General features: G+C 48.4%; 1 pseudogene; it reads left to right on the top strand.

Annotated features, from left to right (window-relative positions):
* Window positions 1–14,315, top strand: part of LOC139369001 (CDK5 and ABL1 enzyme substrate 2-like) — an 83,057-nt pseudogene extending 68,742 nt beyond the window's left edge.
* Window positions 14,316–15,087: the final 772 nt, after the last annotated feature.

Below are 15,087 nucleotides of genomic sequence, written 5' to 3'. Positions count from 1 at the left end.
AGCTGTGAGGATGATCAGCTGTCCATCCTGTCTCCTTGTAGTGCTGTCTTAGGCATCTCACTGTACGGACATTGCAATTTATTGCCCTGGCCACATCTGCAGTCCTCATGCTTCCTTGCAGCATGCCTAAGGCACGTTCACGCAGATGAGCAGGGACCCTGGGCATCTTTCTTTTGGTGTTTTTCAGTCAGTAGAAAGGCCTCTTTAGTGTCCTAAGTTTACCTAACTGTGACCTTACTTGCCTTCCGTCTGTAAGCTGTTAGTGTCTTAACGACCGTTCATTAATTGTTCATGGTTCATTGAACAAGCATTGGGAAACAGTGTTCAAACCCTTTACAATGAAGATCTGTGAAGTTATTTGGATTTTTACGAATTCTCTTTGAAAGACAGGGTCCTAAAAAAGGGTTTAGGTTTATAGTCACATCATGGGGGAAATCTCTTTAACTCCTCAGTCAACTGCTTATTGACCTGTGGGAACTACTTTCAACATTTAACCTGTAGCCCTGCCGGACAGGGTGGTTCCCTTTGATCTCTACACTGTTATTCTCCAGAGCAGCTAGACAGGGTTCTAATCACTAGACAGGGTTCTAATCACTAGACAGAGTTCTAATCGCTAGACGGGGTTCTAATCACTAGACAGTGTTCTAATCACTAGACAAGGTTCTAATCACTAGACATGGTTCTAATCACTAGACAGGGTTCTAATCACTAGACAGGGTTCTAATCACTAGACAGGGTTCTAATCACTAGACAGGGTTCTAATCACTAGACAGGGTTCTAATCACTAGACCGTGTTCTAATCACTACACAGGATTCTAATCACTACACAGTGTTCTAATCACTAGATGGGGTTCTAATCACTAGACAGGGTTCTAATCACTAGACAGGGTTCTAATCACTAGACAGGGTTCTAATCACTAGACAGCTGTCTTGGCCTTGTCTTTGTCGACAGGTGCTTTGGAGTGGAGTAAACTTCCCAGACTGTATGGAATGGCCTCTAGCAGACTGTCTACTGTGAATAAATATTTATAACCATAAATAATGTAAAGGTATATTTGACTAATATACACAGTGTGCAGCAGTCCATTCATGTAAAGCTACCATTGTTATTAGATACCATTATGGACTTTCTTTTACTGGGCCACATTTTAAAACGTTATAGAGAAATTAATGAATAGTTTCTCCCTCTCTCTCTTCCCCTCTTTCTCTCTCTTCCCCTCCTTCTCTCTCTCCCCATCTCCTCTCGCTCCCTCTCTCTCTTCCCCTCCTCTCTCTCCCCATCTCCTCTCGCTCCCTCTCTCTCTCTCCCCCTCCCTCCCTCTCTCTCCCACTCCCTCCCTCTCTCTCCCCCTCCCTCCCTCTCTCTCCCCCTCCCTCCCTCCCTCCCTCTATCTCCCCCTCCCTCCCTCTCTCTCCCCCTCTCTCCCTCTCTCCTCCCCCTCTCTCTCCCCCCTCTAGACAACAGTGATAGAGTACGTGAAGCCGTCTGATCTGAAGAAGGACATGAACGAGACTTTTAAAGAGAAGTTTCCTCAAGTCAAGCTGACACTCAGCAAGATCAGGAGGTATGCTACTGTAGTGTGTGTGTGTGTGTGTGTGTGTGTGTGTGTGTGTGTGTGTGTGTGTGTGTGTGTGTGTGTGTGTGTGTGTGTGTGTGTCATTTCCATAGATGTTTTGTCTTTCTCTTTTCCCAACACCCCCTCCCTCCCCCCTCTCTCTCTTCCCCCCCTCCCTCTCTTCCTCTCCCTCTCACCCTCTCTCTTCCCCTCCTTCTCTCTCTCCCCATCTCCTCTCCCTCCCTCTCTTCCCCCTCCCTCTCTCCCTCCTCTCTCTCTCTCTCTCTCTCCCTCCATCTTTCCTTCTCTCCCCTCCCTCCCTCCCTACCTCCCTCTTCTTCCCTCCCTCCCTCTTCTTCCCTCCCTCCCTCCCTCCCTGCCTCCCTCCCTCCCTCCCTCCCTCCCTCCCTCTGTCTTCTCCCTCTCTTCCGCTTTTCCTCTCACCCTCTCTCTTCCACCCCCCCTCTCTCTCTCCCTCTCACTCTCTCTTCCCTCTCTCTTGCTCTCTCCCTCTCTCTTCCGCCCCTCTCCCCCTCTCGCTCTCACCCTCTCTCTTCCACCCCTCTCCTTCTCTCCCTCTTGCTCTCACCCTCTCTCTTCTTCCTCTCTCCGTCTCACCCTCTCTCTTCCCCCCTCTCCCTCTCTCCCTCACCCTCTCTTCCCCCCTCTCCCTCTCTCCCTCACCCTCTCTTTTCCCTCTCTCCCTCACCCTCTCTTTTCCCTCTCTCCCTCACCCTCTCTTACTCTCCCTCTCACCCTCTCTTCTTCCCCTCTCGCCTCTCCCTCTCCCTCTCTCCCTCACCCTCTCTTTTCCCTCTCTCCCTCACCCTCTCTTTTCCCTCTCTCCCTCACCCTCTCTTCCTCTCCCTCTCACCCTCTCTTCCACCCCTCTCGCCTCTCCCTCTCCCTCTCTCCCTCACCCTCTCTTTTCCCTCTCTCCCTCACCCTCTCTTCCTCTCCCTCTCACCCTCTCTTCCACCCCTCTCACCTCTCCCTCTCCCTCTCTTCCTCACCCTCTCTTTTCCCTCTCTCCCTCACCCTCTCTTTTCCCTCTCTCCCTCACCCTCTCTTCCCCCCTCTCTCCCTCACCCTCTCTTTTCCCTCTCTCCCTCACCCTCTCTTCCTCTCCCTCTCACCCTCTCTTCCACCCCTCTCGCCTCTCCCTCTCACCCTCTCTCTTCCCCTCTTATTGACATGGAAAGTATAACCACATCCATGACCAAAGGAAACATTTTTTTATTATATATATATATATAATATTATATTAATTATTATTATTTATATACATATAGGGCTGTATGTCCAGGTGGTGTTAAGGCGGTGCTAATGTCAAACCAACGTTAGTTTGTTAATTTCGTCTTGTAAAAAAAAACGGGCATTTTCCAGCCCTTAACGCCAGGCTTGGTAATGTACCTGTCTTATATCAGGTTGCGCTCAGATGGGTGGCTGGAAATATTTTTAGGTCCTTAAAAATATGATCCAATGTGTTAATTTCAGGCAGCGATGATATTTAACCAAAATCTGGTTTTAGAGAACGCAGTTTTGTTATATCATGAATTTAGACAGCGGGCAGCATCCTGTGCAGCCGTGACGCACACTACCCACAATGCACATAGAACAAGAGTAGCCTATTTTTGATGCCTGTATACTTCGTATTTAGAAACTGCCCCCACCACCATTTTGTTTTATTTGATTTAAAACTAAGCCCAGCTTCCTCTCCTCTCAAGGCTTTTCAAGACTGTCGATTAAAAGGTCTAACTCCTGAGACCGCTTGGAAATAAATCTTAATCACCGAAGCTTTATTAAAACATTAAGTTTGAGAGGAGTTTAACCAGTGAGCTGACATTCCCTTTTTATCTCTGCGTTGTGGACAAACCCACATTATTTTAACCAATCAGGTTCCGTTTAAGACGTACGTAAAACCCCCTCCAGGATGTCGGCTACGGGTCCGGGCCCATCAGGAGACGAGAGGTGAGATCCTCGGTGAATACAGTCAACCTCGTATTTAGAAGTTATCTGTAACCTGTAAAAAAAAATATAGAAATTAAAAGGCTTGTTTTTTATGTTTCTTGTGTTCAAAACCCTCCCTTAGCCCTCCCTTAGCCCTACTATAAGCCCTCCCTTAGCCCTCCCTTAGGCCTACTATAAGCCCTCCCTTAGCCCTCCCTTAGGCCTACTATAAGCCCTCCCTTAGCCCTCCCTTAGGCCTACTATAAGCCCTCCCTTAGGCCTACTATAAACCCTCCCTTAGCCCTCCCTTAGGCCTACTATAAGCCCTCCCTTAGGCCTACTATTAGCCCTCCCTTAGCCCTCCCTTAGCCCTACTATAAGCCCTCCCTTAGGCCTACTATAAGCCCTCCCTTAGCCCTCCCTTAGGCCTACTATATTCCCTCCCTTAGGCCTACTATAAGCCCTCCCTTAGGCCTACTATAAGCCCTCCCTTAGGCCTACTATAAGCCCTCCCTTAGCCCTACTATAAGCCCTCCCTTAGCCCTCCCTTAGGCCTACTATAATCCCTCCCTTAGGCCTACTATAAGCCCTCCCTTAGGCCTACTATAAGCCCTCCCTTAGGCCTACTATAAGCCCTCCCTTAGGCCTACATTAAGCCCTCCCTTAGTCCTACTATAAGCCCTCCCTTAGGCCTACTATAAGCCCTCGCTTAGCCCTCCCTTAGCCCTACTATAAGCCCTTCCTTAGCCCTCCCTTAGGCCTACTATACGCCCTCCCTTAGCCCTCCCTTAGGCCTACTATAAGCCCTCCCTTAGCCCTCCCTTAGGCCTACTATAAGCCCTCCCTTAGCCCTCCCTTAGGCCTACTATAAGCCCTCCCTTAGGCCTACTATAAGCCCTCCCTTAGCCCTCCCTTAGGCCTACTATAAGCCCACCCTTAGCCCTCCCTTAGCCCTACTATAAGCCCTCCCTTAGGCCAACTATAAGCCCTCCCTTAGGCCTACTATAAGCCCTCCCTTAGGCCAACTATAAGCCCTCCCTTAGGCCTACTATAATCCCTCCCTTAGCCCTACTATAAGCCCTCCCTTAGGCCTACTATAAGCCCTCCCTTAGGCCTACTATAAGCCCTCCCTTAGCCCTACTATAAGCCCTCCCTTAGCCCTACTATAAGCCCTCCCTTAGGCCTACTATAATCCCTCCCTTAGGCCTACTATAAGCCCTCCCTTAGGCCTACTATAAGCCCTCCCTTAGGCCTACTATAAGCCCTCCCTTAGGCCTACTATAAGCCCTCCCTTAGCCCTACTATAAGCCCTCCCTTAGGCCTACTATAAGCCCTCCCTTAGCCCTCCCTTAGCCCTACTATAAGCCCTTCCTTAGCCCTCCCTTAGGCCTACTATAAGCCCTCCCTTAGCCCTCCCTTAGGCCTACTATAAGCCCTCCCTTAGCCCTCCCTTAGGCCTACTATAAGCCCTCCCTTAGCCCTCCCTTAGGCCTACTATAAGCCCTCCCTTAGCCCTCCCTTAGGCCTACGAAGGCCCTCCCTTAGGCCTACTATAAGCCCTCCCTTAGCCCTCCCTTAGGCCTACTATAAGCCCTCCCTTAGGCCTACTATAAGCCCTCCCTTAGGCCTACTATAAGCCCTCCATTAGCCCTCCCTTAGGCCTACTATAAGCCCTCCCTTAGCCCTCCCTTAGGCCTACTATAAGCCCTCGCTTAGCCCTCCCTTAGGCCTACTATAAGCCCTCCCTTAGCCCTCCCTTAGGCCTACTATAAGCCCCCCCTTAGCCCTCCCTTAGGCCTACTATAAGCCCTCCCTTAGCCCTCCCTTAGTCCTACTATAAGCCCTCCCTTAGCCCTCCGTTAGGCCTACTATAAGCCCTCCCTTAGCCCTACTATAAGCCCTCCCTTAGCCCTCCCTTAGCCCTACTATAAGCCCTCCCTTAGCCCTCCCTTAGTCCTACTATAAGCCCTCCCTTAGCCCTCCCTTAGTCCTACTATAAGCCCTCCCTTAGCCCTCCCTTAGCCCTACTATAAGCCCTTCCTTAGCCCTACTATAAGCCCTTCCTTAGCCCTCCCTTAGCCCTACTATAAGCCCTCCCTTAGCCCTCCCTTAGCCCTACTATAAGCCCTCCCTTAGCCCTCCCTTAGTCCTACTATAAGCCCTCCCTTAGCCCTCCCTTAGTCCTACTATAAGCCCTCCCTTTGCCCTCCCTTTGCCCTCCCTTAGCCCTACTATAAGCCCTCCCTTAGCCCTCCCTTAGCCCTACTATAAGCCCTTCCTTAGCCCTCCCTTAGGCCTACTATAAGCCCTCCCTTAGCCCTACTATAAGCCCTCCCTTAGCCCTACTATAAGCCCTTCCTTAGCCCTCCCTTAGCCCTACTATTAGCCCTTCATTAGCCCTCCCTTAGCCCTACTATAAGCCCTCCCTTAGCCCTACTATAAGCCCTTCCTTAGCCCTCCCTTAGGCCTACTATAAGCCCTCCCTTAGCCCTCCCTTAGCCCTACTTTAAGCCCTTCCTTAGCCCTCCCTTAGGCCTACTATAAGCCCTCCCTTAGCCCTCCCTTAGGCCTACTATAAGCCCTCCCTTAGCCCTCCCTTAGGCCTACTGTAAGCCCTCCCTTAGCCCTCCCTTAGGCCTACTATAAGCCCTCCCTTAGCCCTCCCTTAGGCCAACTATAAGCCCTTCCTTAGCCCTCCCTTAGGCCAACTATAAGCCCTCCCTTAGCCCTCCCTTAGGCCTACTATAAGCCCTCCCTTAGCCCTCCCTTAGCCCTCCCTTAGGCCTACTGTAAGCCCTCCCTTAGCCCTCCCTTAGGCCTACTATAAGCCCTCCCTTAGCCCTCCCTTAGGCCAACTATAAGCCCTTCCTTAGCCCTCCCTTAGGCCAACTATAAGCCCTCCCTTAGCCCTCCCTTAGGCCAACTATAAGCTCTCCCTTAGGCCTACTATAAGCCCTCCCTTAGGCCTACTATACGCCCTCCCTTAGCCCTCCCTTAGGCCTACTATAAGCCCTCCCTTAGCCCTCCCTTAGGCCAACTATAAGCCCTTCCTTAGCCCTCCCTTAGTCCTACTATAAGCCCTCCCTTAGCCCTCCCTTAGCCCTACTATAAGCCCTTCCTTAGCCCTACTATAAGCCCTTCCTTAGCCCTCCCTTAGCCCTACTATAAGCCCTCCCTTAGCCCTCCCTTAGCCCTACTATAAGCCCTCCCTTAGCCCTCCCTTAGTCCTACTATAAGCCCTCCCTTAGCCCTCCCTTAGTCCTACTATAAGCCCTCCCTTTGCCCTCCCTTTGCCCTCCCTTAGCCCTACTATAAGCCCTCCCTTAGCCCTACTATAAGCCCTTCCTTAGCCCTCCCTTAGGCCTACTATAAGCCCTCCCTTAGCCCTACTATAAGCCCTCCCTTAGCCCTACTATAAGCCCTTCCTTAGCCCTCCCTTAGCCCTACTATTAGCCCTTCATTAGCCCTCCCTTAGCCCTACTATAAGCCCTCCCTTAGCCCTACTATAAGCCCTTCCTTAGCCCTCCCTTAGGCCTACTATAAGCCCTCCCTTAGCCCTCCCTTAGCCCTACTTTAAGCCCTTCCTTAGCCCTCCCTTAGGCCTACTATAAGCCCTCCCTTAGCCCTCCCTTAGGCCTACTATAAGCCCTCCCTTAGCCCTCCCTTAGGCCTACTGTAAGCCCTCCCTTAGCCCTCCCTTAGGCCTACTATAAGCCCTCCCTTAGCCCTCCCTTAGGCCAACTATAAGCCCTTCCTTAGCCCTCCCTTAGGCCAACTATAAGCCCTCCCTTAGCCCTCCCTTAGGCCTACTATAAGCCCTCCCTTAGCCCTCCCTTAGCCCTCCCTTAGGCCTACTGTAAGCCCTCCCTTAGCCCTCCCTTAGGCCTACTATAAGCCCTCCCTTAGCCCTCCCTTAGGCCAACTATAAGCCCTTCCTTAGCCCTCCCTTAGGCCAACTATAAGCCCTCCCTTAGCCCTCCCTTAGGCCAACTATAAGCTCTCCCTTAGGCCTACTATAAGCCCTCCCTTAGGCCTACTATACGCCCTCCCTTAGCCCTCCCTTAGGCCTACTATAAGCCCTCCCTTAGCCCTCCCTTAGGCCAACTATAAGCCCTTCCTTAGCCCTCCCTTAGGCCTACTATAAGCCCTCCCTTAGGCCTACTATAAGCCCTCCCTTAGCCCTCCCTTAGGCCTACTATAAGCCCTCCCTTAGCCCTCCCTTAGGCCTACTATAAGCCCTCCCTTAGCCCTCCCTTAGGCCTACTATAAGCCCTCCCTTAGCCCTCCCTTAGGCCTACTATAAGCCCTTCCTTAGCCCTCCCTTAGCCCTACTATAAGCCCTCCCTTAGCCCTACTATAAGCCCTTCCTTAGCCCTCCCTTAGGCCTACTATAAGCCCTCCCTTAGCCCTCCCTTAGGCCTACTATAAGCCCTCCTACACCTTCCTTGTTTTATGGTTACAATGGACGTCCGTGACTTTCTCAAATCTTCTGGAGATGTGAATGCAGTCTGATCTGTAAAATGTTTCCAATTATGTTGATAAACCACAGGCCTATTGGGGAGCAGTAGAATGGGGAGAGGACGTTCTCTCTCTCTCTCTGTTCATACAGGATCGTTGTCCTGCTACTGTGAACAGTATGGATGTGTGTATAAAAAAAAAACTCTATAGTTTGAGTCGTTTCAAAATTATTATTTTTTTTAGACCTCATCAATAATTAATTTACATTTTTCTTATTGACAATGTCTGGCATGTCCATGCTCAGCCATAATGCATTTTATAGTAGTCCTGGCCCCTGTATCAGTGTGAATGCTATTGAAGCCAATAACATTACTAAGAACATAGTTAACATATTTAGCAAAGACGTCTACATTTTATATGTTTTGTTTCTAACATTGGAATTGGAGTTGTTTCCGAGGCAACACATAAAAGACAAAAAAAATACACAACTAAATACACAACTAAATACACAACGTGAAGTATCCACATATTTCGCCATGGAGCACGTTCTGATTGGCCAGTGAGGGGTCAAGCCTGGACACACCCACAACGTGTTTATTCATCAACATAGCAACAGTATTTCGGACACACCGCTGAACCTATAGCGCCACCGCCTGCGTTTAGATTGGCCGTTGAGTTTGTTAAAATAGAACCCCGTGGACTCATGTTAAATCAATATCTCTCTCTCTCTCTCTCTCTCTCTCTCTCTCTGTCTCTCTCCCTCTCTTTCTCTCTCTCTCTCTCTCTCTCTCTCTCTCTCTCTTTCTCTCTCTTCTTTCTCTCTCTCTCTCTTCTTTCTCTCTCTCTCTCTCTCTCCTTTCTCTCTCTCTATCTCTGTCTCTCTGTCTCTCTCTCTCTATGTCTCTCTGTCTCTCTCTCTCTCTCTCTCTCTCTCTCTCTCTCTCTCTGTCTCTCTCTGTCTCTCTCTCTCTCTCTCTCTCTCTCCTCCAGTCTGAAAAGGGAGATACGTACGGTGGGTGACGACTGCGGACTGCAGCCGGTCACCGTGGCGATGGCGTTTGTTTACTTTGAGAAGCTGGTCCTCCAGGGACAACTCAACAAACGCAACAGGAAGTTGGTGTCTGCCGCCTGCGTGCTCCTCGCTGCTAAGATCAGCAGCGACCTCAAGAAGCAGGACGTCACTCAGCTCATAGATGTACGTGTGTATTATTACAATATCTCTTTATGTGCATATGTGGGCTGTTTTTCTGTGTTTTTCGTTATGAGAGCTTGTTGTTGGACGTTAAGCTCCTGGACTCAACTACCAACCTCCTATCAGAGTGCTTTCTAATCCCAAAAACAGGCATTTGAGAAAAGTAATGTTTCTCTGTTCTTTAGGGTTTCCTTTTGTTACCTGAGGCTGTTCCCCCCTCTGACCCCCATGGCCCCTCTGACCCCCATGGCCCCTCTGACCTCTCTGACCCCCATGGCATCTCTGACCCCCATGGCCCCTCTGACCCCCATGGCCCCTCTGACCCCCATGGCCCTCTGACCCCCATGGCCCTCTGACCCCCATGGCCCCTCTGACCCCTCTAACCCCCATCGCCCCTCTGACCTTCATGGCCCCTCTGACCTCATGGCCCTCTGACCTCATGGCCCCATGGCCCCTCTGACCCCCATGGCCCTCTGACCCCCATGGCCCCTCTGACCCCTCTAACCCCCATGGCCCCTCTGACCTTCATGGCCCCTCTGACCTCATGGCCCCTCTGACCCCCATGGCCCTCTGACCCCCATGGCCCCTCTGACCCTCATGGCCACTCTGACCCTCATGGCCCTCTGACCCTCATGGCCCTCTGACCCTCATGGCCGCTCTGACCCTCATTTATATATATACAGTTTATATTGCTAAACATCAGATCTTCCTGTAGTGTGTGGAAACTGATCCTGAGACTGTTCATTTTTATTGTTTATTTCACTTTTGTTAATTGTCTACTTCACTTGCTTTGGCAATGTTAACATGTTTCCCATGCCAATAAAGCCCCTTGCTTTGGCAATGTTAGCATGTTTCCCACGCCAATAAAGCCCCTTGCTTTGGCAATGTTAACATGTTTCCCATGCCAATAAAGCCCCTTGCTTTGGCAATGTTAGCATGTTTCCCACGCCAATAAAGCCCCTTGCTTTGGCAATGTTAACATGTTTCCCACGCCAATAAAGCCCCTTGCTTTGGCAATGTTAACATGTTTCCCACGCCAATAAAGCCCCTTGCTTTGGCAATGTTAACATGTTTCCCACACCAATAAAGCCCCTTGCTTTGGCAATGTTAACATGTTTCCCACACCAATAAAGCCCCTTGCTTTGGCAATGTTAACATGTTTCCCACGCCAATAAAGCCCCTTGCTTTGGCAATGTTAACATGTTTGCTTTGGCAATGTTAACATGTTTCCCATGCCAATAAAGCCCCTTGCTTTGGCAATGTTAACATGTTTCCCATGCCAATAAAGCCCCTTGCTTTGGCAATGTTAACATGTTTCCCATGCCAATAAAGCCCCTTGCTTTGGCAATGTTAACATGTTTCCCATGCCAATAAAGCCCCTTGCTTTGTTAACATGTTTCCCACACCAATAAAGCCCCTTGAATTGAATTGACTGATATCTAATGGCAAATCAAAAATGGCACCCAATTTACTACGTGGCTCTGGACAAAAGTAGTGCATTATGTACTAGAGAATAACTCATAGCTCTTTAATAGCCCTTAAAGTCATCCTCTGTTTTCCTCCATCTCTCTCTCTCTCTCTCTCCCCTCTCTTCTCTCTCTCTTCCCTCTCTCTCTCCCCCTCTCCCTCTCCCTCTCTCTCTCCCCTCTCTTCCCTCTCTCACTCTCCTAACTCTCCTCTCTCCTCTCTCTTCTCTCTCTCTCTCCCCTCTCTTCCCTCTCTCACTCTCCTAACTCTCCTCTCTCCTCTCTCTTCTCTCTCTCTCCCCTCTCTTCCCTCTCTCTCTCCCCCTCTCCCTCTCTCTCTCTCCCTCGCTCTCCCCCTCTCTCTCCCTCTCTCACTCTCTCTCTCTCTCTCTCTCTCTTCCTCTCTCCCTCTGTCACTTTCCCTCTATCTCTCTTCTCTCTCATTTCCCCTCTTTCTTTCTCTCTGTCTCTCTCTCTTCTCTCTCTCTTCTCTCTTCTCTCTCTCTTCACTCTCTCCTCTCTCTTCTTTCCCTCCCCTCTCTCCTCTCTTCTCTATCTTCTCTCTTCTCTCTCTTATCTCGCTCTCGTCTCTCCTCTCTCTTCTAAACTCTTCTGCTGCAGAAACTGGAGGAGCGTTTCCGTATCAGTCGGCGAGAGTTGATCCCGTTTGAGTTCACTATCCTTGTTGCCCTGGAGATGGCTCTGTACCTGCCTGAGAGCACCATCATGCCACACTACCGACGCCTGGTGCAGCAGAACTAGGACCACGCCCTGCCACACCCACTGGGACAGGAGCCCCACCTACTAGGACTAAAGATTGGACATCAATCAATCAATCAAATTTATTTATAAAGCCCTTCTTACATCAGCCGATGTCACAAAGTGCTGTACAGAAACCCAGCCTAAAACCCCAAACAGCAAGCAATGCAGGTGTAGAAGCACGGGGGGGGTGAAGGAGAGACATGAGGGGGGGGGGGGGTGAAGGATAGACAAATTAAGGAGTTTAAAGGGAGCAGAGATGGAAAGAAAGAAGATGAGAGAGAAATTAAGAGAGAGATGATGTAGGTAAAGGATTAGTTATGTCCAGTGACGCCCATGAAACCCTTAGCACTGACCACACTCTCATAATCAGTAACAATACTGGCATTTACCCTCACGAGAAGCAGAAACGACACCTACAATGTCATCAAACCACAGCACATCTGTTTCTACACCTTCTAAACCTGAACGTGTCCATCCTGCCATGTTCCCCTAGGGGGCGGTCAAGTTCAGCAGTAGCATTGGGATTAAATGTAAGGTGACTTTACCACAAGGATACCAGTTACTAGTTAGCAACATGAGTCGTGACTTTACCACAGGGATACCAGTTACTAGTTAGCAACATGAGTCGTGACTTTACCACAGGGATACCAGTTACTAGTTAGCAACATGAGTCGTGACTTTACCACAGGGATACCAGTTACTAGTTAGCAACATGAGTTGTGACTTTACCACAAGGATACCAGTTACTAGTTAGCAACATGAGTCGTGACTTTACCACAAGGATACCAGTTACTAGTTAGCAACATGAGTTGTGACTTTACCACAAGGATACCAGTTACTAGTTAGCAACATGAGTCGTGACTTTACCACAGGGATACCAGTTACTAGTTAGCAACATGAGTCGTGACTTTACCACAAGGATACCAGTTACTAGTTAGCAACATGAGTCGTGACTTTACCACAGGGATACCAGTTACTAGTTAGCAACATGAGTCGTGACTTTACCACAGGGATACCAGTTACTAGTTAGCAACATGAGTCGTGACTTTACCACAAGGATACCAGTTACTAGTTAGCAACATGAGTCGTGACTTTACCAGTAACCAGTTACTAGTTAGTAGTAATACTTCTCTCTCCCTCCTGCCAGTGTGTTAAAGGGAAAACAAATAACGTCACACAAACATTTAACCAAAAATACATTTAATGTATTTATCCTTTCTGAGATGTATATTTATTATATTTTATCAACGCAGCATAAGGGATATTTTATATTATAACCCTTGTAGCTTAACTCACACAGGTCTTATTATCCACCTTCAGCCCTGTTTATACTTGGTTCTAACATGCGTCCGTTGTCCTGATCTTGGCCACATTCTGATTGTGATTAGCTCTTCCTGACCACTTCCAGAGGTAGTCAAAGATGCATCCAGTACGGATACGGCCTTGAAGTGTCAACGTATCCTGACGACGAAAGCGTATACATTCGGTCCTCTCAAATAAATCACACCGGCCAGTTGAGGTAGTAATGGCGCATTCAAAACAACTGGGAACTCGGAATTCGGGAACTTGGATATTGCCGGCGTCCGACGTCAGTGCGTTCAAGACAACTTGGAGCTACAACTGGGGAAAAATTGTTTCGCACGGTCATCCAACTCTTGAATTCCAAGTTGGAAACTCGACCATCTTTCTAGAGCTCTGACTTTCCGACCTGAAGATCACTGACGTCATTATTTGACCTTGGTTTTTTTCCAGTTCCCAGTTGTCTTGAAACAATTATGGACAACGATACCGCTACAATTCATACAGAAATATGATCTTGGTCTTCATTAAAAACCGGACGAACCCAGTGTCCAGTTGATTCACATCTGGATGGGAACGGAAGAACCCGGTGTCCAGTTGATTCACATCTGGATGGGAACGGAAGAACCCAGTGTCCAGTTTATTCAGAGCTGGATCGGAACGGAAGAACCCGGTGTCCAGTTGATTCACATCTGGATGGGAACGGAAGAACCCAGTGTCCAGTTGATTCAGATCTGGATGGGAACGGAAGAACGTGGTGTCCAGTTGATTCAGATCTGGATGGGAACGGAAGAACGTGGTGTCCAGTTGATTCAGATCTGGATGGGATCGGAAGAACGTGGTGTCCAGTTGATTCAGATCTGGATGGGAATGGAAGAACCCGGTGTCCAGTTGATTCAGATCTGGATGGGAACGGAAGAACCCAGTGTCCAGTTGATTCAGATCAGGATGGGATCGGAAGAACCCGGTGTCCAGTTGATTCAGATCTGGATGGGAACGGAAGAACCCGGTGTCCAGTTGATTCAGATCTGGATGGGAACGGAAGAACCCAGTGTCCAGTTGATTCAGATCAGGATGGGATCGGAAGAACCCGGTGTCCAGTTGATTCAGATCTGGATGGGAACGGAAGAACCCAGTGTCCAGTTGATTCAGATCTGGATGGGAACGGAAGAACCCAGTGTCCAGTTGATTCAGATCTGGATGCGATATTGGGTGACCATCCCACACCCGCCCACCGTTCATTCTGGACAGTGCTGTGGTAATATCAAGGGAAAGCTGCTGTGAATAGTTTATATATCACATATGAAAATTATGCAGTGGTATTATAAAAAAGTGGGTTGTCTATGTAAGAGTTAGGCCTCCACATTATACCTTGATCTTAAGGTACAGGGGAACATTAGATCTCTACATTATACCTTGTCGTGAACTGCTCTCTCCTGTTGCAACTCAATCATAGTCCATCTCATGCATCCCCAATACATTTTCAGTTCAGTTTAAATTCTGTAATGCTGTTATATCAGTCGATCAACCCTCGATGAGTGAAAGAGACTCTGTTACTGAAGTATAACTAATCAATGATTTGGAACAAACCAAAGCCATGGTCGTTCTCCCTGCATATCAACAACAAAAAAATCATTTTGGTACTTACTAAAAATCATTTTGGTACTTTCTAAATAAGATTTGGACTCCTGGAATATAATGCAATCGTTTTAGATGTCATTATATTCTGTAACTCTTTGAGCATTTTCCAGGCAAATCACTAGCAATAAAGTGCAGAATATGTCCAAACTGACGCATAAAGGCACATACTGTACATGGAGGATATGATACACAACATGGAGGATATGATATACAACACGGAGGATATGATACACAACATGGAGGATATGATATACAACACGGAGGATATGATACACAACATGGAGGATATGATATACAACACGGAGGATACACAACACGGAGGATATGATATAAAACACGGAGGATACACAACACGGAGGATATGATACAACATGGAGGATATGATACACAACACGGAGGATATGATACAACACGGAGGATATGATATACAACATGGAGGATATGATATACAACACGGAGGATATGATATACAACACGGATGATATGATATACAACACGGAGGATACACAACACGGAGGATATGATACACAACACGGAGGATACACAACACGGAGGATATGATACACAACACGGAGGATATGATACACAACACGGAGGATATGATATACAACATGGAGGATATGATACAACATGGAGGATATGATATACAACATGGAGGATATGATATACAACACGGAGGATATGATACACAACACGGAGGATATGATATACAACATGGAGGATATGATATACAACACGGAGGATATGATATACAACATGGAGG

This window comes from Oncorhynchus clarkii, chromosome 16 (assembly GCF_045791955.1).
Source record: "Oncorhynchus clarkii lewisi isolate Uvic-CL-2024 chromosome 16, UVic_Ocla_1.0, whole genome shotgun sequence".
NCBI classification, from domain to species: Eukaryota; Metazoa; Chordata; class Actinopteri; order Salmoniformes; family Salmonidae; genus Oncorhynchus; species Oncorhynchus clarkii.
This window is presented reverse-complemented; position numbering and strand designations above follow the sequence as displayed.